General features: G+C 44.1%; 1 non-coding gene across 1 annotated transcript; it reads left to right on the plus strand.

Moving 5' to 3' along the window:
- Positions 1 to 6,706: 6,706 nt before the first annotated feature.
- On the plus strand, positions 6,707 to 6,822 carry trnal-uaa (transfer RNA leucine (anticodon UAA)). Its single transcript has 2 exons — positions 6,707 to 6,744; positions 6,788 to 6,822. It is a non-coding gene; the product is annotated as a tRNA-Leu (tRNA).
- Positions 6,823 to 22,281: the final 15,459 nt, after the last annotated feature.

The raw sequence follows: 22,281 nt of genomic DNA on the forward strand, positions 1-22,281 counted from the left end.
CTATGCATCATTATTCCTAGATCACTTTGTTCTACTGCATTCCTCAGTGCCCTACCATTTACCTGGTGTGCCCTATTTTGATCAGTAGTAGCACAATTTAACACCTCTCACTTAGCGCCATCAAACTTCAAAAAGTGACCACAGTGATGATATAGAATGTAACTTCAATAAATGAAATTACATTCTATATCATCGCTGTGGTCACTTTTTTATTTTTGAAGGGGGCACCTGGATTTGAACCAGGGACCTCTTGATCTTCAGTCAAATGTTCTACCACTGAGCTATACCCCCACATTTTTAAGGCTACAGATTGTGGAGGCATTAACAATAATCTTTCAAGAATCCATAGATTCTGGCGTACCGGATGAAAGAAAAATTGCAAACGTTATTTCACAATTTAAGAAGGCCTGTTAGCCAGTTATCAGTGGTTGGGAAGTTGTCGGAATCGATGTTAGGGATGAGAATACGAAGTACCTGCAGGCACATGACAAGATAGGACAAAGCCTGTATAGTTTTCTGAAAGGAAACTCCTGCGCGACTGGTCTGGGTGCCGGTTACCAGTGGTGATTCACCGGTGCAGCATAAGTGAGGAGCGGGTAGTGTCGAGGAAACAGAGGGCTTGCAGAGCGATTTAGATCGTTTAGGGGAATAGGCAAAGAAGTGGAAAATGAAATACAATGTTGGAAATTGTATGGCCGTGCATTTTGTAGGAAAAAATAAACGTGCATACAATTATTTGGATGGAGAGAGAATTCAAAATACAGAGATCAAAGGGACTTGGGATTTATTGGGCAAGATACCCTGAAGGTTAGCCTCCAAGTTGAAACGTTTCTGAAGAAGACGAATGCACTGTTGGCATTACTTTCTCGATGTATATTATATAAGAGCAGGGATGTGATGTTGAGGTTCTATAAGGCACTCGTGATACCACAGTAGAGTATTGTGTGCAATTTGAGGCTCTTATTTTTTTAAAAAGAGGTATACTGCTGTTGGAGATGGTTCAGTGAAGATTCACCTTAACGATTCTAGAAATGAAAGGGTGGTGGCGTGTTGGGGAGGAAGCATTAAGAAGAGGGACGCCTCACGTCTTAATAAGCTGGTAAGGAAGGCGGGCTCTGTCGTGGGCAAAGTACTGGAGAGTTTAACATCGGTGGCTGAGCGAAGGGCGCTGAGTAGGCTACGGTCAATTATGGAAAACCCTGAACATCCTCTACATAGCACCATCCAGAGACAGAGAAGCAGTTTCAGCGACAGGTTACTATCGATGCAATGCTCCTCAGACAGGATGAAGAGGTCAATACTCCCCAATGCCATTAGGCTTTACAATTCAACTGCCAGGACTTAAGAACTTTTTAAAGCTATTATTAATGCTTTTTGAGTTAGTTCTTACTGAGTTAAGAATTGTATGTAATTAGTTTTTGCTACAACAAGTGTATGGGACATTGGAAAAAAGGTTGAATTTCCCCATGGGGATGAATAAAGTATCTATCTATCTATCTATCTATCTATCTATCTATCTACCGTATGAGGAACTTTTGGCAGCTCTTGGGTTGTATTCCATGGAGTTCAGGAGAATGAGTGATATATCATATAAACATTCCGAATTTTAAAATGTCTAAACATATCAGATATGGCGAAGTTATTTCCCATTGTAGGGGATTCTAGGACCAGAGGGCACGACTTCAGGATTGAAGGACGTCCATTTAGAACTGAGATGACGAGAAATTTGTTTCGTCAGAGGGTGGTAAATCTGTGGAATTTGTTGCCACGAGCGGCTGTGGAGGCCAGGCCACTCGGTGTATTTATGTCAGGGATAGATGGGTTCTTGATTAGCCAGGGCCTCAAAGGTTATGGGGTGAAGAGACAGGGTCGTGAGAATGATGGAGGTTTGGGATCAGTCCATGATTGACTGGCGAAGCAGACTGAATAGGCCGTATGGCCTCCTTCTTTCCTATATCTTAAGGTCTTAATACGAGATTTCAAAACCAACATAAAAAGCAAAAGAGCAATTAAGTAATAAAAAGTACAATTGAGCAATATTAGTTGGAAGTTGGAGTACTGGAAAAGCTGACTAATAATATTAACAAAGTTACCAAAATTTTCTTCTGATACATAAAGTAAGAAAAGTAGCGAGGTAGAACATCTGATCGCTGACAACGATGCTGGAGATGTAGCACTGTGGGACCTTGAAATAACGGACGAACTAAATAGTATTTTGCATCAGTCTTCAGTCTGGAAAACTCCAGCTGCGTGATGGAAGTTCCAGGTGTCAGGGGTATGAAGTGTGTGAAGTTACCATGCCCGGAGAGAAGGTAAGTGACTAACTCAAGAGTCTGAAGGTAGACTGGAGGGACCAGATGCTGTACATCCCAGAGTTTAAAAATCGCTAACTGAAGACATGGTGGGGGTATTAGTGATGATCTTGCAACAACCACTCGCTTCTAGAATTTTTTCGGAGGACTGGAAATTTTGCAAATACCACCTCACGCTTCAAGCATGGAGAGTCAGAAGACAGGAAAAATCTAAGCCGTTCAGTCTGACCACAGCGGTTGGGAAGATGTTGGAGTCAATCATTAAGGATGAAGTCTCAGGGGACTTGGAGACACGTGATAACGTAGACGAGAGACAGCATGGTTCCGTCAAGGGAAAATTTGGCCTCAAAAATCTGTTGGAATGTTTTGAAGACATAACAAGCCTGCAGAATAAGGCACATTTAGTGTCCTCTACACCACAAACTCTACCCCAGAGGTCTATGTGTCTTTAGTGAAAACAGCAGCCAAATCATAGTGAGGGACCTCGTCCGTCTCCGCCGGCTTCGGGAGCGAGGTGCCTAAAATTCTTTACTCTTGAAAACCAAGGTTATGTACTCTTGTTGTCTCTATCTTTATTTCTGACAGGCCCATACGAGCTTTCTACTCTCTGATTTTCATTTCTGAACGCGTCCCTCTTACCAGAAAACATCCTGCCTCAATCGACAGTAGCTAAATGTTTTTCAATACCGTCCAAGTTGACCTTCCCCAATGAAAAATCTCAACGTATGGACAAGAACGATCTTTTTTCCATATTTATATTGAAACCAATGGCATTGTGATCACGAGTTACAAAGTGTTCGTTACATCAAGCTTCTACCTCTTGTCCTGTCTCATTTATTTCATCATAGCAGGTCAAGTATCGCGCACGCTGTCGTTGGTTCGTCAACGCACAAAAGAAAAAAAAAAGGTCCTGAAAGATCACCTACCCATCTTGTCCTTTACAAGTGTGGAATTAACATTCAACGTGCGGAATGTTAAAAACACCTACTCTCACAACCGTAATGCTCCTGCAATACACAGCGATATCTCCACAAAGTTGGCCGTCTAAGTACTGTTGACCATTGGGTGGGCAGTACTCTATCCCCATTAACGTGATCATACCTTTCCTTGTTCGCGGTTTCACCCATTGCGCGTCTGTTGGGGCCTTTGAGCGCGTTAAACGACCCCGCGGAGGAGAGGGACCTGGATTAGCCGAATTCTGCCTCTGCCCTGACGGAAGACAGCCGAGAATGTTCCTTGACTGTTAATTCTACTCTCCTCCTTTAGTCCATCCCGCTCTATCACTTTTGAAGCAAAGGGACTCCGAAATACTGAACTGCCAGACCAGACTCTCCTGCAACCCAGTCTCATTATCGGCTCAGATACCATGATTCCAGGTTTCGATCCAAGCAGTGAGTTCATCGGCTTATTCTCAAATGCTTCTACCACTGAAATATACGCACCTCAGGTCACCAGTCGGACCTTGCTCAATGATTGCATTCCTGACGTTGTGTGAGACCTTATCAACATGTCTGCACAATTTCCGCACCAGCTGTTCTGGCACCCTGGTTCCAATTCCCCTGTAAATGTAGTTTAAGCTTCATCATACAGCGCTAACTAACCTTCCGACAAGATATTACTACACTTCCAGTTCACGCACAAACTGTCTTTATCCACAGGTCTCAGCTTCCCTGGAAGGGAGATCAGTGATCGAAAAATCGTATGGCCTGTCTCCTACACCAAACCCTTAGCCACGTGTTAATCTGTATCATATTTCCATTCCTCGCCTCATTAGGACGCGACACGTGTCGCTGTCACAACCCCGAAGATCCTGCCTTCCTCCTCAGCACCTAACTCTCTGAATCTCCATTGCAGAAAGTCGTCACTCCGATGTCATTGGTACCACAACCGCTGCCTGCTCACGCTCCTGCTGAAAAATATTCAGGAATTGATCCATATTGTCCAGGACCCCAGCACCCGGGAGGTAAAATACCATCCAGGAATCTGTCTTCCCCTTCCCTTTTGAGTCCAAAAACCAGACTCAGTGCCAGAGGTCCGACCGCTGTGGCTTTTTCCTACCAGGTCATCCAACCACAAACCGCATCCAGATGTTTCTGATGGTGATGGCAATAGGGATAGTCTGCACTGCCTCTTTAAATCCTTTCCTCTTCCTGACTGTCCCACATTTCCCTGTGTCCTGCACCGTGGGTGTATCTACCACTCTATATGTCCTAGTCCATCACGCCATAGGGTGGATTGTTACAAGCTGCAGCTGTGTGCACTTCTCGCAGGTGTCGTCATCAGAAACTCTGGTGGTATCCCCGCCTTCCACATCCCGCGAGGAGCCTTTTACTTAGACGGTGGCCACCCGCTTGTCCCTGTCATACGTTAATGTGTTCTGTGCCTTTAACACTGGATCAGAGAACCTGAGCGAATTACGTTCTGTTAAGCGTCTCATCTCTCAGAAAGGCCGCTGCTCTAACGTCCAAAAGACCCTGTCTCCGTCTCCTCTCTCAGATTAAACATTGACCTACAAGCCTGAACAACAGTGTGACTGTCATAGCTCATCCATGATGGAATGATGAAACAGACACAGGAGACCGAACGGCCTTTCCGCACGATGTCTTATGTTCTTGTGAACCTTGTCACATCTTCGCTTTATCCCAAATTCATGAGATTATTGGGCCTTATAGTCTACTTACCAACATCCATCTGTAAAGCAGCGTTGCCGGGTATAATTGAACCTCCTGCGTTCAGTTTCTGTTGACATTGTTGCGATCAACTCCTACCCAGTTTTCAGATTCAGTCCTGTCTATAAAAGTTTATTTCTCCGCTTCCCTAAATGTGAAAGCAATGAGTCTTCCAAGCGTTCTCATCCAGCTCAACAAACGTCCTTCCCAAATTCTTACCGAGACACGTCTCACGAGCCTACGAATTTTAATATTTTACAGCTTTACTTTCCACAGAAGTTGCCTAACCTGAGCAAACTGTAACACTCTCGCTTTCATTTCCGATTGACAGGATGATATATGTGCTTGAGTTTATATGACTTTTCTTACAAATCAGGCATTTATTCCGTTCTCAAACACACATCAAAAATAGTCAGGATGGCCGAGTGGTCTAAGGCGCCAGACTCAAGGAATGAATGTCCTTCCGACAAACGGGAGGGTTCTGGTCTCCATCTGGGGTCGTGGGTTCGAATCCTGACATAATTTGTCTTTAAGCATTCAATCGAGGCGACGTTATTTCTGCAAACAAAACCTGGGTTGTTAAGGTGGATTAGAAAAACTGTTGGAGGATAAGATTATGTTTTTGACACTGTTCATCGTATTGCAACAGATCACCGTACACCGAATTCTGGGTCAGTGATTTATTCAGAAAAAAAATTCACGGTGAAGCATCTCGTCCCGAAACGCCGACTGCTTAGGCTTTCCCACAGATGCTGTCTGGTCTGCTGAGCTCCTCCTGACATACTCAGCTATCAATATAGAAAAGTTTCTGAAGTGAAATAACTGGTTGTCAGATTATTTAATGGATGTGCATGTGAGCGTACATTATCACCTGTTGATCAAAGGTCTGATTTCCCGTGATGAACTGGGCCGAATTCACTAACTTTTTAAAGATTTTCCTTCAAAGGTACGGTATTTCCGTACCACGTCTTGTTGCGGACAGACAATATACTCTGTACAACACATCTATAGAAGCTCACAAAGGTTTTTGATGTCATGCTGAATCACCGCAGTCTCCTAAGAAAGCAGAGGAAAGAGTCATACCAACAATTTAAAGTTACAGACCCGCCCCGCCTCTGATCCTCCAAGGAGAACTAGCTCAAGAACCTTTGGTTTGCCCTCTGCTAAAGACAACAATCAGTCCTTGGTCTTGCCGACATAGCGTGATAGTGTGTTGGCATATCTTGTTTAAAACGATCCCCTCTTATTTGAAATGTATGCCCTAAGAGGGGATCGTTTTAAGACATGTAAACCCTTGAATGGAGATAACTTTTCCCTGCTCTACCAATATCTATGCCTCAAAATCTAAGAAACGTCTATTAGATTCCCCTTCACCTCTGATGCTCCAGAGAAAAATAAAATGTTTGCCCAAACTTTCGCTATTGCACAAACCGTCTAATTCAGGTAGCATCTTGGTGATGCTCTTCTGCACACTCTCCAAATCCGCGTCATCCTTTCTCTGGAGGATGGCCTGAACGGAGTGCAGCACAATTCCAGTGCTGTGATGCTGTACGCTCTGATTCCGCACATGCTCGGCAACCTGAGAAAATGCATCCCGTCCATATTCATTTAAAATCCCAGGATATAGAGTGCGTTTGTATGTCTACCCTCTCATCAAAGCGGTCATTCAGACTAATCCGAAATACAGCTGTTTATCTGGCATGTGGAGAGAGTACAACAGGGGCTGTCAGAGTGGCTGAGTGGTCTAAGGCGCCAGACCTAATGCGAGCAAGTCGCTTCCTAGTAAACGCGAGTGTTCTGGTCTCCATCTGGAGGCGTGGGTTCGAGCCCCACTCCTGACAAATACTCTGTTTTTCACGTGCTGTTTTTATAATGCAATCACTGTAATTTTACTGAGCGACCAAAGCGTGGACTGTTTGTGAGTATGAGAAAGAAGCATTTAAGATAAAGATTTTGATTTAGTCACAACAGAGAACTGAACAACGGGACACATTACATGGGATTCGGGCTGCGGAGTTTGATGAGAAAGTGGCCTCGGTGAAGAGTGTCTGTGTCACCTTCTCAGCCATGGCTGTTTTTTGGACAGAATGACATCGGGGCCATTCAGACACGTTGTCGGTCTCTATATTGAAACGCCATTTTACATCGTCGTTCTTAAGCGTACATCTGCCGTGGAGCTCGTGGTGCGTTTAACACCTTTCTGGATTTGGGAATATCGGATTAATCATTCCGGACCGGATTATATTCACTTTTTCTGGATTAACAGGCCACTCTTCCTTGTTTTGCAATGCAGATCTTTTGAATCGCACAGCACGGAAAATAGCCTTCGGCCCAATTGGTTCAGAGTTCAGAGCAGAAAGTAAATTTTGCATCACAGCATATCTATATACATATATCACCATGTACGATGGGATTCACTTTCCCGCGGGCATCAAAGAAACAGAATAAAATCCTTGAAGGACCGCACTAACAGGACGGCCAAAACACTCAATATGTTTAACAAAATAAACTGTGCGAAGTCAAGCGAAAGAATAATGATAATTGCAATATTAATTGTTATTTTACGTAATAATCCAGGGTGACTACGAATCCCACTGGGGTTTGTTTAGATATAACCGCTCTCAGAGACAACCAGATAGAACTATAGAACAATAGAATATTACAGCACCGAAACAGGCCTTTTGGCCCTTCTTGGCTGTGCCGAATCATTTTTCTCCTAGTCTCACTGACCTGCACCTGGACCATATCCTTCCAAACCCCTGTCATCCATATACCTGCCCATGTTTTTCTTAAATATCAAAAGTGAGACCGCGCTTCATCTGGCAGCTCGTTCCACACTCCCACCACTTTCTGCATGAAGAATCCCCCTTTAAACTTTTCCCTCTTCACCGTTAACCTATGACCTCTGTTTTTTTTTCACTCCCCTAGCCTCAGTGGAAAAAAGCCTGCTTGCTTTCACTCTATCTATACCCATTATAATTTTATACACCTCTATCAAATCACCTCTCATTCTCCTACGCTCCAGGGAATAAAGTCCTAACCTATTCAACCTTTCTGTGTAACTCAGTTTCTCAAGTCCCAGCAACATCCTTGTAACCGTCTCAGCATTTTTTCAACCTTATTAATATTTTTCCTGTAATTAGGTGACCAAAACTGCACACAATACTCCAGATTCGGTCTTACCAATGTCTTGTACAACCCCACCATTACATTCCAACCCTTATACTCACAACTTTGGTTGATAAAGTCCAATGTACCAAAAGCTTTCTTTACAACCCTATCTACTTGTGAAGCCACTTTTAGGGAATTATGTACCTGTACTCTCAGATCCTTCTGTTCTACTGCACTCCTCAGTGTCCTACCATTCACCTTGTATGTTCTACCTTGGTTTGACCTTCCGAAGTGCAATACCTCACACTTGTCCGCATTAAACTCCATATGCCATTTTTCAGCCCATTCCTCCAACTGGTCCAAATCCCTCTGCAAGCTTTGAAAACCTTCCTCACTGTCCACTACACCTCCAATCTTTGTATCATCAGCAAATTTGCTGATCCAATTTGCCACATTATCATCCAGATCATTGATATGGATGACAAATAACAATGGACCCAGCACTGATCCCTGCGGCACACAATAGTCACAGGCCTCCACTCAGAGTAGCAATCCTCCACTACCACTCTCTGGCTTCTTCCATTGAGTCAATGTCTGATCCAATTTACTACCTCTCCATGTATATCTAGCGACTGAATCTTCCTAACTAACCTTCCATGCGGGACCTTCTCAAAGGACTTACTGAAGTCCATGTATACAACATCCACTGCCTTCCCTTCATCCAATTTCCTTGTAACCTCCTCGGAAAAACTCTAATAGATTGGTTAAACATGACCTGCACTCACAAAGCCATGCTCTCTTTTTTCTAATAAGTCCATGTCTATCTAAATATTTGTAGATCCTATCTCTTAGTATTCCTTCCAATAATTTACCTACTACCGGCCTATAATTTCCCGGCTTACTTTTTGAGCCTTTTTTAAACAACGGAACTAGATGAGCTATCCTCCAGTCCTCCGACATGTGACCCGTGGATATCGACATTTTAAATATTTCTGCCAGGGTCCCTGCCAGGAGACTAATCTCCTTCATGGTCCGAGGGAATACCCTGTCAGGTCCTGAGGATTTATCTAATCTGATATGCCTCAAGACAGAAGCACCTCCTCCTCTTTAATCTGTATAAATTCCATGAACTCCCTACTTGTTTGCTTGTTTCCATAAACTCCATTCCAGTTTCCTTAGTAAATACAGATGCAAAAAAAAACATTTAATATCTCTCCAATTTCTTTTGATTCCATATATAGCCGACAAAATGGACATAGCCGACATAGTCAAATGGAGTCCTAACTTGACTCTATTTAGATAGTAATCTGTCTTCCTGTTCTTCCACTTTGGTGGCAAGAACAAGAAGGCAGATTACTATCTAATTGGAGTCAAATTAGGAAAAGGGGAAGTACAACGAGATCTAGGTGTTCTTGTACATCAGTCAATGCAAGCAAGCATGCAGGTACAGCAGGTAGTGAAGAAAGCTAATGGCCTGCTGGCCTTTATAACAAGAGGAATTGAATATAGAAGTAATGAGGTCCTTCTGCAGCTGTACAGGTCCCTGCTGAGACCCCACCTGGAGTATTGTGTGCAGTTTTGGTCTCCACATTTGAGGAAGGACATTCTTGCTGTTGAGGGAGTGCAGCGTTGATTCACAAGGTTAATTCCTGGAATGGCGGGACTATCATATGTTGAAAGATTGGAGCGACTGGGATTGTATACACTGGAATGTAGAAGAATGAGAGGGGATCTGATTAAAACGTATAAAATTATTAAGGGATTGGACACGCTGGAGGCAGGAAGCATGTTCCCGCTGATGGGTGAGTCCAGAACTAAAGGCCACAGTTTACGAATAAGGGGTAGGCCGTTTAGAACAGAGATGTGGAAAAACTTTTTCACCCATAGAGTAGTGGATATGTGAAATGCTCTGCCCCAGAAGGCAGTGGAGGCCAAGTCTCTGGATGTTTTCAAGAGAGAGTTACATACAGCTCTTATAGATAGTGGGGTCAAGGGATATGGGGAGAGGGCAGGAAAGGGGTATTGATTGTGTATGATCAGCCATGATCACAGTGAATGGCAGTGCTGGCTAGAAGGGCTGAATGGCCTGCGCCTGCACCTGCTGTCTATTGTCATTTTCTGCGATATTTTGAAAATCAAGTCGTCAAGTCACTTATATTGTCATTTCAACCATAACTGCTGGTAGGGTACATAGTAAAAATGAGACAACGTTTTTCAGGACTATGGTGTTATATGACACAGTACAAAAACTAGACTGAACTACGTGAATATAAAACAACACGGAGAAAGCTACACTGGACTACAGGCCTACACAGGACTCCATAAATTGCACAAAAACAGTGCTGGCATTATAATAAATAATAAACAGGACAATAGGGCAAGGTGTTAGTCCAGGCTCTGGGTACTGAGGAGTCTGATAGCTTGGGGGAAGAAACTGTTACATAGTCTGGTCGTGAGAGCTCGAATGCTTCGGCTCCTTTTTCCAGATGGCAGGAAGGAGAAGAGATTGTATGGGGGAACATGGGGTCCTTCATAATGCTGTTTCTTTTGCGGATGCAGCGTGTAGTGTAAATGTTTTTGATGGCGGGAAGAGAGACCCCGATGATCTTTTCAGCTGAACTCAGTATCCGCTGCAGGGTCTTGCGATCCGAGATGGTGCAATTTCCGAACCAAGCAGTGATGCAGCTGCTCAGGATACTCTCAATACAACCCCTATATAATGTGATGAGGATGGGGGGGGGGGGAATGGAAGACAAGTGTGTGCGCTGGTGTTTGCTTTGCCCTCGCTGTGTTTTTAGTTTGTGTAGTTTTGTATGTTTCGTTTGTTAATAATTTCAGAGAGAGACACGGATTTCACACCGGCCATGTGGATTCAGGATTAAATGGATCGAAATATGAGCGTATCTACACCCGATACGATAAAACCACGATTCAGAGGTATTGGGAATTCGGAATTGTCATTTTGGAAGGCTGGTTATTTTAATGAGCACCAGAAGCTGCTCTGAACACTTTTAAATGCTGGTTTTAAGTTGTAGGTCTCCATTGGAAAATATGTTTTTTCAGTGTAGCATCTGCCCTGTAATATGTAAATGACAGGTCAGTTTAGATAACGTGGCGGTATAGTCAATAGCTCAGCGATTTGCTTATGTCATCAGCCCTAGTTCCATAAGTTATCCAGCTGCTGCTGGGTGGTCAGATTAAATCGATTATTTCCCTCAGACCTATTTCTCGGAACACTGTAAATGCAGATTCCAAAAGTTGTAATTTCCACCCTCCTGGCCGGACGCGACTGCCCGCTGTCTTCCAGCCACTATTCAGTCTATCTACTACATCACCTGCCTTCTGTTAGGAAGCCAAATCTGAATCAACGCAGGATTACCTAGATCCCATGCCCCCTGACTCTAGGAATTAATACGCCTACATCGACTGTTCAGATTATTCTGTTTGTTTTATTTTCACTTTTACAAATAATTCAATTTGGCTCATACAGGACAATATACCTCTCAAAGAGCCACGTTGTGTCTCGGTAGCCAGACTACGTTTCTCCAAATACTCATAAATTCCATCTTCAATTATCCTCTACAATAGCTTACCCACTACTGATGGAAGACTGACTGGTCTATGCTTCCATTGAGTATCCCTATTATCTTACTTCAACAAATGAATAACGTTTGCCGCCATCTAATTTTCTAGTTCTACTTCCGCGGCCAGGGAAAACACAAATATCCTGTCCAGAAGCACAGCAATGTTTTCGCTTCCCTTGCCAAATCAACTGGACTATATCCTTTCCGCAACCGGGGAATCATCTATCATAATGTTCTGCAAGTTTTAAGCGCATCCTCTTTCTTAGCGTCGGCATGTTCTAGCATATCTGCCTTTTTTACGCTGTGTTCACGTGCATCAATGTGTTCAGTAAGAAGATTCACTGCCTCGTTGGACTCCAGACACATGTTTTCCTCTTTTACCTCTGATCTGCCCACACTCTCTCCAGTCACCTTCCTGTTCTTCACAGTACAACACACCAAGGACTTCTCAATTTCCCTTCTAAATTCTCTAAGTTCATTCTTAAATTCTCTCCTGTCTATATTGTGACCCTCCATAACCCTACCTGCTTCTTTCTCCCTATATCTTAAGTACCTTTCATTCTTCCTCTTGACGAGTGGTTCCAACTTTGTTGTCACCCAGGGTTACCTTATGCTGTCATCCTTGCCCTGCGACGAGAGAAGCCCTTTCTGAACCTTATGTCAGTGCTCCTTAAACAATCTCCACATATCTGTTGAGCATTTCCCTGAGTACATCATTTCCCAATGTACGTTCCCAAGTTCCTGACAGGTCGCAGCATAATTCGCAGACATCTAATTAAACACCCGCCATGCTCCCTGGTCCTGCCCATGTGCAAGGTAAATAGAGGGCAGATCTGCCTTATTGCTCTGAAATGCTGACCCACCGAGAGATCTGTCACCTGATACGTTTCCTTTACTAATATTACATCCGCTATGGGCTGTTCGCTAGTCCGCCTGACTTCATGTAGTGACATGAATCATTCCTGGACACAACTAAAAAATTATGACATACCTGGACCTTTTACTCTGGTGAGGTGCAAAAGAATATTGTGGAAGTTTCAGTTACCCGTGCCAATAACATGGCCGATATCCAATATCTGCTTCCCGATCTGTTCTTCACCATTCCCGTTGCACTTATTTGATTGATCTGGCGGGCGGCTGTATAGAATTCTCCAAATGGGGTGATCGAGTTCTTCAAATTTCTGTGTTAGTCTCACCATCTATTACTAGGCAAACGCTCCACGTTCTCCCTCACTGCATCTGCGATACTATCCCTGATTTGCCCTGATAATGACCCTGTCCCATTATCAACATCGAAAACATGGAGTGTCCTGAAGCCATCCCTGCCCTTGTGACAGTCGCGTGTCTGTGATAGATTGGAACACACTTCAAACAATGTAACAATCAGGCCAGCAGCATTGAGCGTTTGTATTCCTACCTCAACTGTATGAAGTCAGTAATCTTCCGCGAATTCAGCTATTTCCGGATGAAATAATGGGTTGGCCATTTAGAACTGAGATGCGGAAACACTTTTACACCCAGAGAGTGGTGGATATGTGGAATGCTTTTCCCCCGAAAGGAGTGGAGGCCAATTCTCTGGATGCATTCAAGAGAGAGTTAGATAGAGCTCTTATGGATAGCGGGGTCAAGGGATATGGAGAGAAGGCAGGAACGGGGTACTGATTGTGTATGATCAGCCATGATCACAGTGAATGGCGGTGCTGGCTAGAAGGGCCGAATGGTCTACTCCTGCACCTATTGTCTATTGTCTACTGCCTATTGACCACTCTGATCTTCAAAAGGACCAATTTTATACCTTACTATCCTTTTGCTCTTAACATTCCTGTAGAAACTCTTCGGATTATCCTTCACCCTGACTGCCTAAGCAACCTTATGTCTTCTTTCAGCCCTCCTGATTTCTTTCTTAAGTATTTTCTTACTCTTTTCTCAGATGAATTACACATTGACAGAGGATCGAATATGCACGATTTTAAATTATTCACGTAAAGCTCAACCATTTAATGCAGATAGGAAATATGATTTCGAAAGTTATAAGAATAAAATTTAGACAATATCAGCGTACCAGTTTAAATGTAAAGAAAGTTGTAATTCAGGTAGCACAATATCAAATAGAAATGCAGGATACAATAGAACTGATGGATGGATGAATATTTTTATTTTATATGTTAATGACTGGGATGTTGGAATTGATGATCTTACGGACGGGTTTGCGGACAGGATGAACATAGGTGGAGGTGCAGGACATCTGGAGGAAGCAGAAAGGCTACAAAAAGACGGAGACAGATTAAGAGAATGGGCAAAGAAGTAGCAGATAGTACATACTGTCAGGAAATATAAGGTCCTGCACTTGAGCAGAAGAAATAAAATGGAAGGCTATTTTCTCAACACAGAGGAAATTGGAAAATCTAAGGTGAAAATGGACTCTAGTTCCTCGTGCAGCATTCCCAAAAGTTTAATATGCAATTTGCCAATGTGGTGAGGAAGGCCAATGCGATGTTTTCGCGATCATTTCGAGAGGAATGGAGTATGGATGCAGCGATGTAATTTTCTGGTTTTTAAATACACTGTTGAAATGCACCTTGAGTACTGTGAGCAGTTTGGAGTCCTTTGTCTTAGTCAGGGTGTACTGTCACTGGAGACGGTTCAAAGGTGGTTTAGAAAATTATTCCAGGGTTGAAAGCTTTGTCATGCGAGAAGCATGTGACGGTTCTGGGTCACTACTCTCGGGAATTCAGGAGAATGAATGGTTTACGCATTAAATCACCCCTTGTGACCCTTACAGGCTACAGGACCGTGTCTCACATGTCTATCACTCATGTCTCCTGGCTGACTACTGGGCGGTGTCTCCCCGTGTCTATCACTTGGGTGTCCCGGTTGACTACTGGACCGTGTCTCCCCGTGTCTGTCACTCGTGTCTCCCAGCTGACTACTGGACCGTGTCTCCCCGTGTCTATCACTCGTGTCTCCCGGCAGCTTAGGTGCTCCTGCTCCATGACTAAACTTAGTTTCCTTCAGTTACAACAGCTGCTGATAAATATCCTGATCCCCTGCTGGAACCAGTCGGCGAGACCTCTCTCGGAGAAGGATGCCCTCGATTGTTCTAACAGTGTGGCGAAATCAAATTCAGACCTGCCAGTGGAAAAACCGTCTTCGTGTTCCAACATGTTATCAGTCAATCCCTGTTTCCACTTCTCGAACATTTCAGCAAATGTAGGGTTTCCTGTCGCTCTAGCTGCTCCCAGAACGTAACATGACAGGTTTAGAAAGGATGCACCTCACTGTTCCTCCTTTCCGCTCATCATCATATTTAGCAGGAACTTGCACCTTCTCAAAAGCAGCTCTGAACACATTTTTGAATGGACAAGGTGTTCAAAAAGTTCTCTCTATTTCTCTCTTCGCATTCTCCTTTAAGCCTTCTCACAAGAATAAAAATTCCATCCTTTTCAATCTAATCCGGGCTCAACAGCGGTGTTGTGTCAATAGTCTCAGTTACTCCAACATAAGTTTCCATAAACTCCGGCTTCGACGAAAAGTAACCATCGGAGAGATAACCATCAGTACTAAGCCCCGGAATAGCAAAGGCCCTCACTGGCGCCAATGGCAAGTGCGTCGGACACCGGTTGTAAATGGATATACAAAGCAAAGTAACTTCAGAACCTGTGGTCAGTTATGGCTCTAACATAAACACCTTCAATTCGCCTAGATACATCAGGGTCCCACTATACCTTCGGGAATATTTTTTTTAACTTTAGTATGTTCCTTGATACACTGATAGTAACGTATCCTCTAGAAAACGTCATTCCGTTCCTTAACTGTGTCCCTCTGTAGTTTTACCTGTTTGCTTTGCTGTTTGATTAACCGCTGATTCATTTTCCGAAGAATTTCCTGTCTTTCGCTCTACCGCTTAAAATGTCTATCTTCTCCTCAGTTGCAACAGAAAACACTGGTCACTGCGCTGTTCTGAGGACCCTGCTGAGTAGCAGCCCTCGCCTCGGTACATCGCACCAGTGGGTCGGGCATCATATTGGCCCTTGGTGCTTGGTGCCAGCTCCAAACGATATCATCACAATTACATCGGTCCTCAGATGTTTCACGACGACCTGCAAAACCCGCATTTCTGTGACGTTAAAGGCGCTTTAACAACAGACGCTACTACCGGGGACTTTGCCCTGATGATGGAGGCCTCCTGCTCCTCCATCTTGTTTTCCTGCTCTCTAACTTCCCTGAGTAATTCAGTGTAAAGATGGAGGAGGCCGCAACTTCCGGGTAATCCAAATACGTAGAGCAATCACATCATGTAACAACCCGCTCTTCACGATTTGCTCTTCCTCAATATCTCTAAGACAGCTGAATGCACCTTTTGTAGCTCTACCAGTCTCAGTTTCCTCATATAATTCATCCAGTAACTGAGAAGTCTGCTCAGCCCAAGCCTCATATTCTTCATCCCCATCGGGTGTGGGCTTGATGCCACCGAACTTTCCAAGCCTACAAAACTGGCTTTCCAAAGAAATCCCTCTGCGTTTATCAGCCAGAGATGTAAAGACAAACCGAGTTCAGAATTTAATTCAACTGCTGAATGAATCATTAGACCATTCACATCAGACAGCTTCTTCGCCTCACTCCGCAGAAACGAGAGCAAATTGTCTTTAAAGTCTTTGGGGTCATTTACGGGAAACTCGACTTCCAATTCAGCACTCTCTCCTTTACTCCCTCTTCTCGGAAAGTATGGACAGCCCATGGCCCCGCCTCTCCAGATACTTCAATGGGAACAGGCAGAACCACTCCCGTCAGGTCATCGCCTGTTTGGATAAAAATATATTTACCCGCCGTTTCGTCAAACTACCGTCCCATCATCGTAGCTTTCACTAATATTTACGATAATTAAAACCCTTAGGCAATTAATTAATCTGGTCTTTTCCTCACTGACTCCGTTCTCGCTCGCCCTTTTCTGGCTTGTCCTGTTTACCCGGAATGTGAATTTCACGCTCAGCTTCCTGTCGGGCAATCTCCTTGTGCTGGAAGAAGGAGGTCCTGTGGCGGTTCACTTCACCTGTCAGCGTGCAGAGCAAACATCCTCCAGCACTCTCCCACCTACTGTTTGTCCGGACATCACAGACCCAGGCCACTCCCGTCGCTTCGTCCTTGTCCAGAGAACTTTGGATTTCTATAGAACTCTGGTCAGGTTGCGTGTGGAATATTGCATTTACTTTCAGTCGCTCCATTATATGGAGGATGGCGAGGATTTGGAAATGGTTTAGAGGAGGTTGTAAAGAGGACCTTTAGGCTGAGGACTACAAGGTCTCAAGATGCAGAAATTGCACACACTTGAACAGTTCTTTCCGGAGTGGCAGAAGCCAAGGCATAACAGAGAGGATCCTTATTGTCATAAAAGGAAGTGTTGTTGACGCTTTTTCAATCTCTGGTTAGGTTCCATCTGGCGTTTAAAATTTGCTTCGGTCGCCCCATTATAAGGAAGAGGCCAAGGCTTTGTAAAGAGTTTCGGAGGTTTATAGGGAAGAGATCTAAAAGAGGATTTTCAGGAAATTGTGTTATTCTTTCAGAATGGCAGCAACCAAGGGGAGACAGAGCGGCGTATAAGACTCATAAATACAGTAGGCAACTGTAACCTTTCTCAGAATATCAAAATACCGGATAAGAAAGGACGTGCAGTTGAGATGAGAGGTTGGAAATGTTCAAAGGAGATTTATGGGGAAATGTTTAAAATAAAACAAAGCAGAGAGTTACACCTGTCTGAAACATTTCTAGTGTGGTAATGAAGGCAGTGGTATTTATGAGATTCTGAATTAGGCAAACAAATTCACAGAGAAGGAGCGGATATAGACAAACTGCAGGCAGGGTGATTTGTTTAATTAGGCACCACCGGCTTAATCATATCAGCCCAACATCACAGGCTAAGTTTTCTCTTCCTGTACCGCACTGTCTAACTGGACAAATAATTATTGATGAAGGAAATTTATTTTCCACTCCATTGTGAATATTATTTCCTTCATTCTTCCTCTGTAACCCATTATAATCACCATTCAAGCGAAACATTCTCCCAGCAATATGTCAGAATTACCTGAAAGAATCGATCAATGCTCACAATCACAGTTCAAGAGAAAACAGGCCCAGGTCACTCATTCTCCCCTCACAAAGATAACCTGCCGTCGCTTGTAGCCGTCGGGTCAGTGTAAGGAATAGTCCCGTCACTCTCTCTGTTGCAGGGATAACTTCCTTGGGGAACTGTGACCAGACCTGGAAATAATAATTAATGTGCATTCAGGCAGAGGGATTAATTTAATGAGGCATCACTGGCTTACTTACGTCAGCCCAACACCACAGAGCTTCCTCCTGTCCTGCACTGTTGTATGTTTTAACTGAGGATGGAATCACTGATTAAGGACATTTGTTTTCCACTCCTTCCTGAATATCCGTTCCTTCATTCTGGGACTGTGACACATGGTAATATAACCATCATTCAGGGGAAACATCCTCCCTGCAATTGGTTTGAATGATCTGAAAAATCCCAGCAATTCCCCTCACAATTCCAGAGATACAGACTCACTCACCCCGCATACAGCAGGTGTGCCATGCCCCAAGCTATACTCGCAGTGTGAGGGATAGTTTCGGCCCCCTCTCTTCAATAGGGATAACTTTCAAAAGGAAGAGTGACAAGACCTGGATCTAATATTCAAGGTGCACTCTCACCACGCCCCGCAGGACACTTCCCAGTAAGACAGCTCTATAACTCTTCTCCAATTCTCCTGTATCACAACAGAAAGAAAAAACTGTTTGGCTCCCTAATTATTTGCGGTACCTGAATGTTAACTCTTAGTGATTTGTTGACAAGGGACGTCAGGTCCCTCCGAACCGTTCACTCTGGACCCATGTAAATATAGATTTTCTAGTTTGTCCCTCTGGGAATGAATGGCCTCAAATAACTCCATATTTTGTCCGTCTACCACATCTTCACTCCTTCACTTCAGTCTTCATCCCCAAACCCTCGCTGCGCCCTTCCCACTACTAACCATGAAATTCAGGTCTGTACAACAGCCGACATGGATATAATAAAGTCGGTCCGCAGATCCAAATCTCCAATGTTGACTGTGAACAGCTGGGGACTCAGACACAAACCCTAAGTTACCTAAATCTTTGTACGTGGTCCATTTATTTCCTCTATCTGACATTGTCCTGCTGTCTAATTCACACACACGCATATTATCCAGAACCCCATGTGCTTATCCAAACCTTTCTTAAGTTCTTCCAATACCACATTGATCAGTTCCCAATTTTCCATCTGTGTGTCCAATCCTGAACTCATAGTGACACTGTCAGCCCCGTGGGTGGGGACTTGGGACTGTGTCTGTGTCTCTACCTGTAGGACAGTGGTGCAGAATACAATGGAAATATTGACCATCTGTGGTTCGGTGTAACCGTTGTATTGGTAATCTGCGTCTGGGCCTTGAGTTCAGTGTGGGACTGAATCTGAATTCCTCTGCTCTCTGAAACTGTGGAACTAGTGAGCTGTCGGTGTCTCTGTGTTCTGTAACGCACCTTGTGTGTGTCAGCGAGGAGCGGCTGCTCTGGTTCCTCGACAGGAAGGAATATCGGAGTTGATAGAAGTTGTTCTCTGTTGTTGGGAGAAAGAAAGTCAGTCAGTGAGGGAGAGGTAAATGTTAGACGGTTGTGTGAAGCGGCTCTTGTGGCATGTACCATTGGCAATCTGTCGGTCTGACTCTCTGTCTCTGTCACACATATTAAATATTTAATCTGACGCTTGTCTTTCTTTCATTCACCTTCATCCAACCTTCGTCGATTCATCTCCCAATTTAGAGTCCTATGTTTAATATTCATTATTGAATATTTTCTTTGCAGATGGACGCATTTCTTCGTTTGACCTCTGACAGGTTTGAGGTGCTCTTACAAGCCTATTACATCAGCAACATCTCAAAATTCTTGAGGAAGTCCTCAGAGCTTTTCCAGCACTTTGTGTGTGTTACCTTGAATTTCCAGCATCTTCAAATTAACTCATGATTTGTACATTAGCATCGTGGTCATCTGAACACTGAGTGTGTGTGTGTGTGTGTGTGTGTGTGTGTGTGTGTGTGTGTGTGTGTGTGTGTGTGTGTGTGTGTGTGTGTGTGTGTGTGTGTGTGTGTGTGTGTGTGTGTGTGTGTGTGTGTGTGTGTGTGTGTGTGTGTGTGACCACAGGGAGAAAAGTTAGGGGTCGGACGTGTCTTTGAATTCTGTTTACAAATTGATATTTAGTGGGAAAAAAATGAAATCTGTCAATGTGGCTGCTTCGGGTGTTTGTCAATGGAGCACCGACATTCTTTTCACTAGATGAGTAACAGCTTAGGTAATGCCTAGGAATTTTGAAGTACTAGTCTCTGTCGGCCCAATATTTACATCAGAGACAATGAATGGTGTTGAATCACCATGATTGTTCAAGTGACTGTAGTCAGTCAGTGACATAACCGTATCTCTGGAGACAGAACATTTCTATAAATCAAGGCCGTTTTGAATACATTCGCTCAGAGTTTCTGAAGGAGCTGTGAATTCAGGAGCAACACAATTGGCAGTTTATCAAGGAAATGGGTTATCCAGTCCTTTTGCGGATAGGAGAAGTTTACTATCCTTTTATTTCGGCCTTTGGAATTCTCGGTAAGCTGCGGTATCGGCTGCCGTTGGTGGGAATTGAAGTTAATGTCAATGTAATGATTGTTTCTGTCGCTGGTTTCCACTTCCACATGTCCAGACCTTGTATTGGGCATTCTAGGAATGGAATCAAAGCCAGCGACCTTACCGCTAAATGCAGCAATACAGTGGAAATATTACATGATGCACGAAACCTGCTGCATTGGGTTCTGCACTGTATTTACCTAATTTGCTATTTCCCTGTCTCTCTTCCAGCGAACCTGGTGGCCATCGTAATCCTGTCCCGGGGTAAGTGCGGTCTCTCCAAATGTGTAACTCGGTACATGGTGGGAATGCCAGCGGCCGATCTACTGGTCGTTATCTCGCAACCGCTCCTGATGTGGACTGCTTGGATTTATTTTCCCCGATCATTCCTGTTCATCACTCCTGTGTGCAGTATCGCTAGATGGCTGATTTTTGCGAGCACTGCGGCCTCTGTCTGGTTGACTGTCTCTTTCACCGTCGATCGATTTGTGGCTATTTGCTGTGAGAAGCTGAAAACAAAATATTGCACCGAGAGAACGGCGGCTGTGGTTATTGGGACAGTGAGTGTGCTGGCCTGTTTGGAGAGTGTCCCCTGGGGTTTTACCTCTGAACCTCTTGTAATAATTGATGGTATCCCCTGGTATTGTGTTCTTACACCGAGCTACAAAAACTCTCCTTCGTGGGCGGCATTTGAGATGTTTCACCGCATTTTAACCCCTTGTGTCCCATTCTTTCTGATATTGTTTTTCAATATTCTGACAGCCAGGCGGATTCTGGTGGCCAGTCGAGCCCGCAAGGTTCTCCGGGGACGAAAGAGTGGAGAGAATGACAAGGACCGGGAGATGGAGAACAGACGCAAGTCCATCGTTTTGCTCTTCAGCATAACGGGTAGTTTCATATTGTTGTGTGGAACACGTTTGGTATTTTTCATTTATCAGCGGATTTCAAAGAGTTTTGTTTATTATTCAGTCAGGAATCCCGTTTACATTATAGAAGAGACATCGGGAATGCTGCAGATTCTTGGTTCCTGCACCAACACGTGTATTTACGCCCTGACTCAGAGCAAATTCCGAGCGGACCTGAAGAATGCGGTGACATACCCACTAAGTCGGATTTCGAAACTTATTAAAAGGTAAAAATAAATGCTACGCAATAGTGCAATTCGGCTGCCTTCACGCTCCTATTCTGTACTCCCACTTGTAAATAAACGGAAACAATATGATGACCAGAGTTTTCAACAAAGCAGGAGAAAATCTGTCGATGCTCGAAATACAGAGCAGCACACAGACACAATTCTGCAGGTTGTTGGCCCGAATAGTTGAATGTTTACTCTTTTCCAAAGCTGCCACCTGTCTGCTGAGTTGCTCCAGCTTTTTGTGTGTGTTAGCTTACAGTTACACAACAAATATATACAGTCGATCGCGACGGCACCACCAGACTCAGCATCCCAGAAAAATCCCCTTTGCATCTCGCCCTCGTCCCGCTTAAGTTGTGCCTTGAGGCGAACCTGTCAACCCTTCTTCCCGATTCTGACAGAACAGCTTGGTATGGAGTATACCTACGTCGATATTAACCACTCCTGCTCCCATCATTACCCGTCCTTTGCTTCACGCTGATTTTCTCCTCTGTCCCTACCTGTAGTTTCTCCTTCTGTTCTCCGATTTGAACTAATTTCCAGAAATGTTAGCTTACAGTTACACAACAAATATCTTCAATCGCTCGAGACGGCACCACTGCCCTCAGCATCCCAGAAAAATCCCATTTGCATCTCACACTGCCCCGTTTAAGTTGTGCCTTGAGGCGAACCTGTCCCCCCTTCTTCCCGATTCAGACAAAACAGCCTGATATGGAGTATACTTCCGTCGGTATTAACCACTCCTGTTCCCATCATTACCCCTTCTTTACTTCACGCTGATTTTCTCC

This window comes from Hemitrygon akajei, unplaced genomic scaffold (assembly GCF_048418815.1).
Source record: "Hemitrygon akajei unplaced genomic scaffold, sHemAka1.3 Scf000161, whole genome shotgun sequence".
Taxonomy (NCBI): Eukaryota; Metazoa; Chordata; class Chondrichthyes; order Myliobatiformes; family Dasyatidae; genus Hemitrygon; species Hemitrygon akajei.